At 42.0% G+C, this 8,905-nt stretch overlaps 1 protein-coding gene across 6 annotated transcripts in view; it reads left to right on the plus strand.

Moving 5' to 3' along the window:
* LOC130267636 (actin-binding protein WASF2-like) overlaps window positions 1-8,905 on the plus strand; it is a 100,276-nt gene that overhangs the window by 34,598 nt on the left and 56,773 nt on the right. For 3 of the 6 annotated variants that reach the window (XM_056517683.1, XM_056517684.1, XM_056517688.1), the window contains one exon: window positions 4,211-5,236. The exons of 2 other annotated variants lie outside the window; for them this stretch is intronic. The gene's annotated coding sequence lies outside the window, so the exon portion shown is untranslated. Of the gene's footprint in view, window positions 1-4,210; window positions 5,237-8,905 lie in introns of those variants that run through there. One more of the 6 variants, XM_056517685.1, reaches the window with a different exon arrangement.

Below are 8,905 nucleotides of genomic sequence, written 5' to 3' on the forward strand. Positions count from 1 at the left end.
TTATAAATGTGGATTGCAGTGGGTCTCTGGAGAATGACCTGCTGCGATCTGCATTTATTAACTTTTCAAGCTGGAGGCACAGATGGGGAATACTGTATACAGACGGGGAATGCTGTATAGAGATTGGGAATACTGTATACGGTCTCACATTTCATAATCCCTGCCGTGAGACGGAGCTCTGATTGGTGAATAGCTATTCACCAATCAGAGCTCCGGTCTCCCAGCGGCAGTAATTATGAATTATGACAGTGTATACAGGAGCTGGCGTGGAGCGCAGTGTAGCCGCATGTGCCGCTTGCTTGTACAGTTAATAAATGCGTATTGCAGGGGGTCTCGAGAATGACCAGGTGCGATCTGCCCCTCAGCCCCTGGACAGTCTGTCCATGATGGGAGTAGTAGTCCTAACTGTCTCAAAAGAGTCCTGCAGCCAGGGGATGTGCAAGTGCCGCCCCTCAGAGCTGCGGTACTACAACTACTAGTTGTAATTTAGCAGTGTTAAGGGAAGGCTCCTGCATCCGCCGGATGTCTCGGTAGAACACTTTCCTACGTATCCTTTTTGATGGTGTATTTTTGCGTAAAACCCCCCCCTGTTTTTCCGCAAAAAAAATGTGTCTAAACAAAAAAACGCACATGATAAATTAATATCCACTGCAAAATGCATTCCACAATACACAAAAAAATAGACTACTTGCTACCCTGTCTATAGATCCCTTCCTCTCCTGCAGCCTTTACCTTCCCCCCAGCACCCCAGTCCTGACTATTACATCATCGCCCGATATTCTGCACCTGACAAAGGTAATATTTTTCCTTGGGTGAAGATGGGGGTTGTTGCCTCCTTTTTTTTGGTTTTGTAGGTGAGATAGTCGGGAGATATGTCTTTATTTTAGAGACTCCTTCATGTATTAACCTTGTAATCACATCCACATCTACATCATGTGTCTTATATCCCCCTGTGTCCTCATCACCTCCCTCCTCCCCAGGATCACACAAGTCACCTGTGTCTGGTTCCTGTAAGACAGTCAGTGGATCCGTCATGTTACACAGCTCCTCAATGTGTCTCATCTTCCTGGACAGCTCGTCCTTCTTTATTTCCAGCTGATGGATCAGAGCAGACAGTGACAGTGACTCTTCCTTTTCCTGCCTGGAGATCTCACTCAGGACCTTCTTCTCCCGGTCGTCCAGCCGTCTCCTCATGTCTATAAACAGGGCAGTGACTCTCTCCACTTCTCCAGATGATTTTTCTTGAGCTTTTCTCCTGTGCTCCTCCAGACTCCGGACTCTTTCCTCAGTCTCCTCTCTCTTTGTGATCAGTTTCTGGAGAACATTTCTCAGTTTCTCCTTCTTCTCAGAGGCCTCATTCCAGCATCTCCACCTGGTGTCCCTGATGTTCTCCAGCTAAATTACAGGACAAACAGATACAGATAGCTTCAATAGTACTATGGTTGCAGGGTGTGATGAGGGCAGATGTTTTTACCCTAGGGGCAGATGGCATTAACCCCTTGTATTCATGACGCCAGGGTGTGATTTAGCCTAAAACCACCCGAAGGTATACCGTTGGATCCTGGGCTAGGCACGGGGGCAATAAAGACTCCAACGCCAAGTTATGGACAACGGTAGCTTTACTGAGGGTAGACAGTTGGTAAAGTCTATACAGTTCAGCCAGGGCCCACGGAGGTGACCAGTGACATATAGACCTTAAGGGCTTGCTGGGACTTAGGACGTAGGAAGTAGGACTAGACAATTGAATACAGACCATGCTGACTTGACAGATGACAGGGACTGACTTGACTCATAAAGCTGTGACTTTATCTTACATGACTTGATGGCGGCTGCAGGACTTGACTTTGAGGTCTCCAACACTCTGGACACACACACTAGGCGACTGCACTGGACCTCAGCAAAAGAGCAGAGCTCCAAGAGAGAAAAGCTCCACCCATGGCTTATATGGGGGAGACTAGCAGGGAGCCCATAGGTCACTCTTGGGACCACCTGGTCACTGGTACCTCCTGGGTAACAATCACATGACATAACTCTTAAAGATACAACACATTTCATAATACAATACACTGCAGAACATATGTACAGGAGGGAAACAGGTACAAGGGTCCCTGGGGACACTGAAGGAGGCTGACTGACAGGGCAGCAAGGGTACGGGGCAACATCTCCGGTACTGGGCCACCACAGTACTTTAAAAGTTCCTTATGGATAGAGCATTTCCTGTCCTTCAACTGCTTGGATCAGTCAAGATGTTTTCTGCTTCCTTGCTGTGGACTTTCAGGTGGTCATCACACAGAGAAGCCTCACAGTGTAGACAGGACTTCACAGCAGGTACAGGAGAGTCCACACAGTAAGTGCAGCAGATGCCGGTGATCTCCTGTTGTGGCTGAGAAGACAGGGGACGTTCTGCTACATGTAGATTTGTGTTTCTTATTGATAAAAGTCACTTCTTAGACTGTTTTGTATCTAGGACACAAAAAGATTTTAGACTCGGCCCAGTACCTGATCAATTCAGCCTTGGCAGAAATAGTGCAGAACTTATGTCCAAGCACAGAACAGATGTCTATTCTTCGGTCTACAGTTACAATAAAGGAAGCTAATCTCCCTATGTTTATAATCTACACTTTCATCAGACTAGGGTTCTATATGGTTGCACCACTCTTGCCACGTGATACAGAAGGGGGACTACCATCCTCAAACTTAACATAGACTATACTCCTCCCACACAACACTATTTGCAGCCTCACAAATGGTTTAATTTTGGACTAGCTCTAGGAAATCATGTATCAACAATGCCTATTTATAGCATCCAAACTTTTCTCTTTAGATGGCCCTCTTACACCGATTATGGGTAATGCTGACCTTTCTCCCGCATGTTTGTCCGCTTTTTTTCTTGATCTTCACCAGGTAACTGGAGTACATTTTTCCCACTTTTTAAGAGAGTACAGTCTGAAACACCTATATTTTTCAGTATACTGACTTTTGCCCATTTCACGTACTACAATATGTTCAACTCAAACACTTTTATGACACTTCTATAGAACGTTTGTGACAGCAGTCTTCTCTCCAATTCTTTGAGGACCTGTGTGTTTCCACATCATCAATGCTTAGACCTTTTTGCCTTTTGTAATCTCTTGTAAGGCCCAGGAAATGAATTGCAAGATATTGACAAGATGGTACAGAGTACTTGTGCTCATTTCAAGATTTACCCATTCGTACCTGATAGTTGCATTTTGGACTAGCTTAGGAAGTCATGTGTCAACAAAGATGGAGTAATTGATGTCTGATTCCTAACATTTTCTGAAAAAACATTATACGATGTGGCGCCCTTGGATCGACATGTCTTCCACTGTCTTCAGGTCACTTTATATCTGCTTTGAAGTTTTGAGCAAAACTTATGTTGGGGTATGTATGTACTGAATAAGGGCATTGTACATGGCAGGTATCAGGGACAATCCTCATGGTCCCTTAATTTCTAAATTATCAGCATTGTGATAATTTTCTTCTAACACTGTGGCACTTTATTGTTACATCATATATTTAGTTGTATTGTACAATTTACCCCTACATAATACGATGACTCACTCTGTTACAAAATATTGATATTTGCACACTATCATGTAGGTCATGGTGTATCATCCATGTGTGTGTTGTTTTGCCATTAAACTGTATATTTGTTTAATCCTTTTTTTTTTTTTTTGCATTATTTGCATGTTGCATTAATAATGTGAATTCTTGTATTTTTCAACAGTATTGTTGCCAGTGCTTCTTTTTGGTGTTGTAAATAATTAATGAAACTGTGATGTGGTGTATGGTGAATTGTATGCAATTTTTTGTCACGTGGTTTTTAATCCATCAATTGAGTAAAGTGGAGTTGCGCAATTGTTTTTTTGACGTTTTCAAAAGGTTGCATATAATAAATGATGGTCTCCATCCATCCTTACAAAGCTTTAGAGGATCGGCAGAGAGGAATTTCAGAAAATCCCCAAATCCAGGTATGTAAACCTTGTCCTTATGCCCAAGAAGACTGGAGGCTGTAATCACTACCAAAGGGGCTTCAACTAAGTCCTAAGTAAAGGGTATGAATACTTATGTCACTTCAAGATCTAATTTTTCCATTTGTCATAAATCAGCTAAAGTTTCTAAAATACTATTTCTATTCTCATTATGAGAGTGCAGAATGATGAGGAAAAATATATATTTTTAATTGTAGGACAAGTCCGCAACATAACTAAATGTGAAAAAAGTCACAAGACTTTCCAAACGCATTGTATACACAGAGATACCAGGGTAGGAGAAAATGTATATGGAAGCCCCAAGGAACGTTTTTAAAAACATTGAAATCTAATTAAACTATAATTACTGTAATCAAATGTTCTTAACCACAGAACAATATCAGCTGGAGACAAAGAGTTATTTGGACAAGTCTACACAGAGAAGATGATGATGAAATAACTTGATAAACATCAACCCCTACCCCCAGGACTTTCCGATCTTCATAGTTCTTCATTTTTATTCGAATTTTTTCATGGATTGAACTTGTAAGCAAGCAAATTAACACATAAAAAGTCTTATCCAGCTCACCTGTGCTCGGCACACAGATCCTTGTGTAACCTCCACAGTAACGAAGAAATAAGGGTCTTGGATCCAGTGCTTGGATAAAAGGACCTCCAAAGTTTATTGTAGCAATAATAAAAATCATATCCCTCCAGCAGTGATATATACAGAGCAGTGATGGAAAAACTGTTGCCATAGGCACAATCTACATGTTTCAGGCTGCTTAAGCCCTTAGTCATGACTGAACTAATAAGTTTGAAAAAATAAAAACAGTGTCACGCCTATTTGTGGTAAAGCAGCTCAGTCTGATTAATTTCAAAGAAGTTGAGCTATAATATCAGCAACAACCCATGGGTAGGTATGGAGCTGTTTCTGAAGGAAAGATGGGGAGGAGAATTTATCAATGGTTTTTGTGTAGATTTTGGTAAAATATTTCTGCACATGTTTGAGCAACCACTCAATTGTGAAAGCCTTGATAAATACTTCCTTGACATGTTTATCTGACATTGGGCAGCTCCTTTAAAGGGGTAATCCACCTAGACACCTTATTTCCTATCCAGTGGCGAGACCACCGCAATCTCAGCTGCGGCACCCCAGATATTCGGTGCACGGAGCGAACTGCCAGATGACTGGTGATGCAGGGCGAAGGCTTGTGATGTCACGGTTACGCCCCGCTCATGACGTCACGGCCATGTCCCATCAATGCAAGTCTATGGGAGGGGGCGTCACGCCCCCTCCCATAGACTTGCATTGAGGGGGCACGGTCGTGACGTCACGAGTGGGGCACGGCCGTGAAGTCACGAGCTTCTTGCGGTGAAGCCGATGCTCTAAACGAATGTCGGGTGCAGCACGGAGGACATCTTATCCCCTATCCTTCTCTGTTGAAATGCAGATCTTTTGTTAATTGAGTTCTTAGATCCTCAGCGGCAGAACATGCAAATTTGCAAAATGTCTGCCCATGTTTTCAGGGCGGACATTCTGCAAATTTTTCGTCATGTGAACATAGCCTAACTCATCCATTCAACTGCTACTCTAATCTGTTCCTCTTCAATCTGATAGCAAGAAATTTACACCTATATTCTTTGCATGCGATCTACTAGATGGTTTAAACAAAAAATCACTAAAACAAAATTCTTCTTTCCCAGAAAATATTTATCAGTTGTAAATCACCATTTATATAACCAATAGAGTATTTATCATTACATCAATTTTTTTTTATTCAGAATTTAATCATCAACCAACACCGAAAACAAACATTTATGGCCATTTTTTTTTTTTTTACAAAAACATAAACTATATCCACCGTCATTTTGGGTGTCACTTTTTTGGTAACTTCTTAGAAACTGGTGACAAACCATTATAGAGATGAATCCTGCAGCAGCCATAATGGACATGGATATATCATAAACATTTGATAAGATTAACAAATATATGACCATTGTTAGGTAGAAATAATCTCCCAGTAAAATTTTAATTTAGAAAATCAGATTGATGTTAATACATTTTGCCATTTATGTATTGCTAGTTCTAGGCTGTGTTCGCATGGGTTGTATATGCTGCGCTTTATGTTGTGAAAGCAAACAATCCAGGTTCTGGATAATCCCCATAGGCTATGTTCTTATGGCAGAATTTCTGCACGGAATTCTGCATAACAATTCTGCATGAATGTATAGCCCATTCACTTCATTGGAATTCCTGCAGCACCACTGAAGGGTATTGGCGATAAATTCATGCAGAATATTCACACAGAATTCCATGCAGAATTCTTGCATGTGAACATAGCCTTATAACCTTAAAGTACCCATACATATTCGTAAAAAAAATCCTTCCTCCATCAATGATTTTTGCCTTGTTTGTAGCTTCTCATCTTCTAAGAAACATAATGCCACATCCACATTACAATGTTTTACATTTGTCGGACGCATTGTTAACACAGATGGCCTAAAATCATATAAAAGGGAATGCTAAAAAATCTAATCAGATGTATCCAAAAATCTTATCTGTCAGATGAGCTTTTAAAAGAATATACCGAAGCTACTGTGCATGTTTAAAAAAATATGTGTGTGATTAAACGAATCAATACAATTTTAATCTGTTTTTGAATATAAAAGAAAAATTGTGGCCAACCATGGTTTTACAACTGACCAAAAAAATCAAACCAAACCATAAACGGACCAAAACAAGTGCATGCGTTAGAAACGATTTGTCAGTAGAAATAAATGGATACGTCTAGATTTACGATTCTAAACAATAGAATCGAATAAACTGTACGTATGCAAAAAAAATTAAGACACTTTTCATTTTACCATAAAATGTAATTTTACTGCACAGTGAACATGTAATGATTCAACCTGGTTTGGGCAGAAGGGTTAAAGGGGTACTCCGGGGAACTAAACGCATAGCCCATCCTTTCCTTCTTCCCAACCTATTTATCTGTCTAAATATCATGCATTACCTATATACAGCAGTTTTCCTGTTTCAGCTGTCACTTACATGCAGCAAGTGGTACAAAGCACAATCAGGTCCATTCTGTCTTAAAGAGGTGGGGGCTAGTCTCAGTTCTCCAAGACAAGCCTACATGACCTATGTCCTGTTTAGCTTCACAGTGTATGGCTGAAAGGCCCAATCCCCCTCCCCTCCCTATGTGAACCGATCTAACAGGGAAGCAGCAACATCTCCTCATAGCAAGCCCCAACCCCACTCCCCTCAGCTCCCTGTGTTACAAGCTAGCAGAGAAGAGCCTCAGGCCAATAGGAATAGTTCCGCAGTCAGAGCTCAGCCGCGCTGACTGCTGGGAGTTGTAGTTTTAGACAGAAGCAAGGGGGAAAGAATATTGAAAAAATGCTATCTCGGTTTAGACTCGGCTTGCTTGACCACTTTCTATTTGTTTGCGTGTTTACTCCCAGTGTTTTGTTTCCTATACTTTGCCGGTCAACCCTTTGTTCCCTGACCTGCTTCCCTGACTTCTGTACTGTGTTGTTTATTGTTTTGGACCTTGTTATGTCCCTGCAGTAACTGAGAACAGGGACTGCCATCCAGTTGAGGATCTGTCGATAGGGCAGATACTTAAGGAGGCAGGGAAAGCGGCAGTGGGTGTGCTCAGGTCTGCACCTTTACTTGCCCCATGTAACAAAACAGTTTAAATTTATAGCCCCTCCCTCCCTCCAAAAATTAAATAGCAAAATTCTATTTTTTTTATTTCACAAAAAAAAAAATCTGTTTTTGCAGTACATTTTATGATAAAATATAAGGTGTCATTACAAAGTACAATTAGCCTCGCAAAAAACAGGACCACATATGGGTCTGTAGATGGAAAATTGAGGTGTTCCCTGGCTTCTGAAGTGCCCTGGGCTGGCACCCCTCCCTACACCCTCTCCCAGCTTGATTGACATACAGTGCTCAGCTTCAAGCACCAAGCCCTGTCTAAAGCTCACACATCCACCACACTTTTATATTGAGGCCAACACTTTGGACAGCAGCATCATTCATCATGTTTGATTGAATGCACGGCACTTGTGAACAATTTACACAGTGCTGGATGCTGAACACCGTTTGCCAATTACCCAAGGCGAGGGAGGGGAGACCAAGGCTACAGAACACCTCTTTGACACTTGCCACCAGTAAGTCAGCACCAATATAGAAGCTTACCAAGCTGAACCAGAGGTACTATGTGTTTCCTTATGATACACACTATCAGCAGTTTGCACACTGTTGACAAATTCTCTTTAAGGGATTACTATTTTGTTACTTTATTTTATTATTACAATGTATTAGTTTTCGCTGCTGTACAGAATCTGTGATGGAGGCCCTGAATAGAGATATGACCCAAGCTATAGCGTGCCTGATTACCTTTCTAGGTCCTACCGTATATACTCGAGTATAAGCCGACCCGAGTATAAGCCGAGACCCCTAATTTCAACCCAAAATCCCAGGAAAAGTTATTGACTCGAGTATAAGCCTAGGGTGGGAAATACCTCATCCCCCCCTGTCATCATCCAGACCCGTCATTAACATCCTCATCATCCCCTTGTCATCATCCCACACATCCCCCCTTCATCATCCCCTTGTCATCATCCCACACATCCCCTTATCATCCCACACATCCCCCCTTCATCATCCCCTTGTCATCATCCCACACATCCCCTTATCATCCCACACATCCCCCCTTCATCATCCCCTTGTCATCATCCCACACATCCCCCCTTCATCATCCCCTTGTCATCATCCCACACATCCCCTTATCCCACACATCCCCCCTTCATCATCCCCTTGTCATCATCCCACACATCCCCTTATCCCACACATCCCCCCTTCATCATCCCCTTGTCATCATCCCACACATCCCCCCTTC

The sequence above is a fragment of the Hyla sarda genome, chromosome 4 (assembly GCF_029499605.1).
Source record: "Hyla sarda isolate aHylSar1 chromosome 4, aHylSar1.hap1, whole genome shotgun sequence".
In the NCBI taxonomy this organism is placed as follows: Eukaryota; Metazoa; Chordata; class Amphibia; order Anura; family Hylidae; genus Hyla; species Hyla sarda.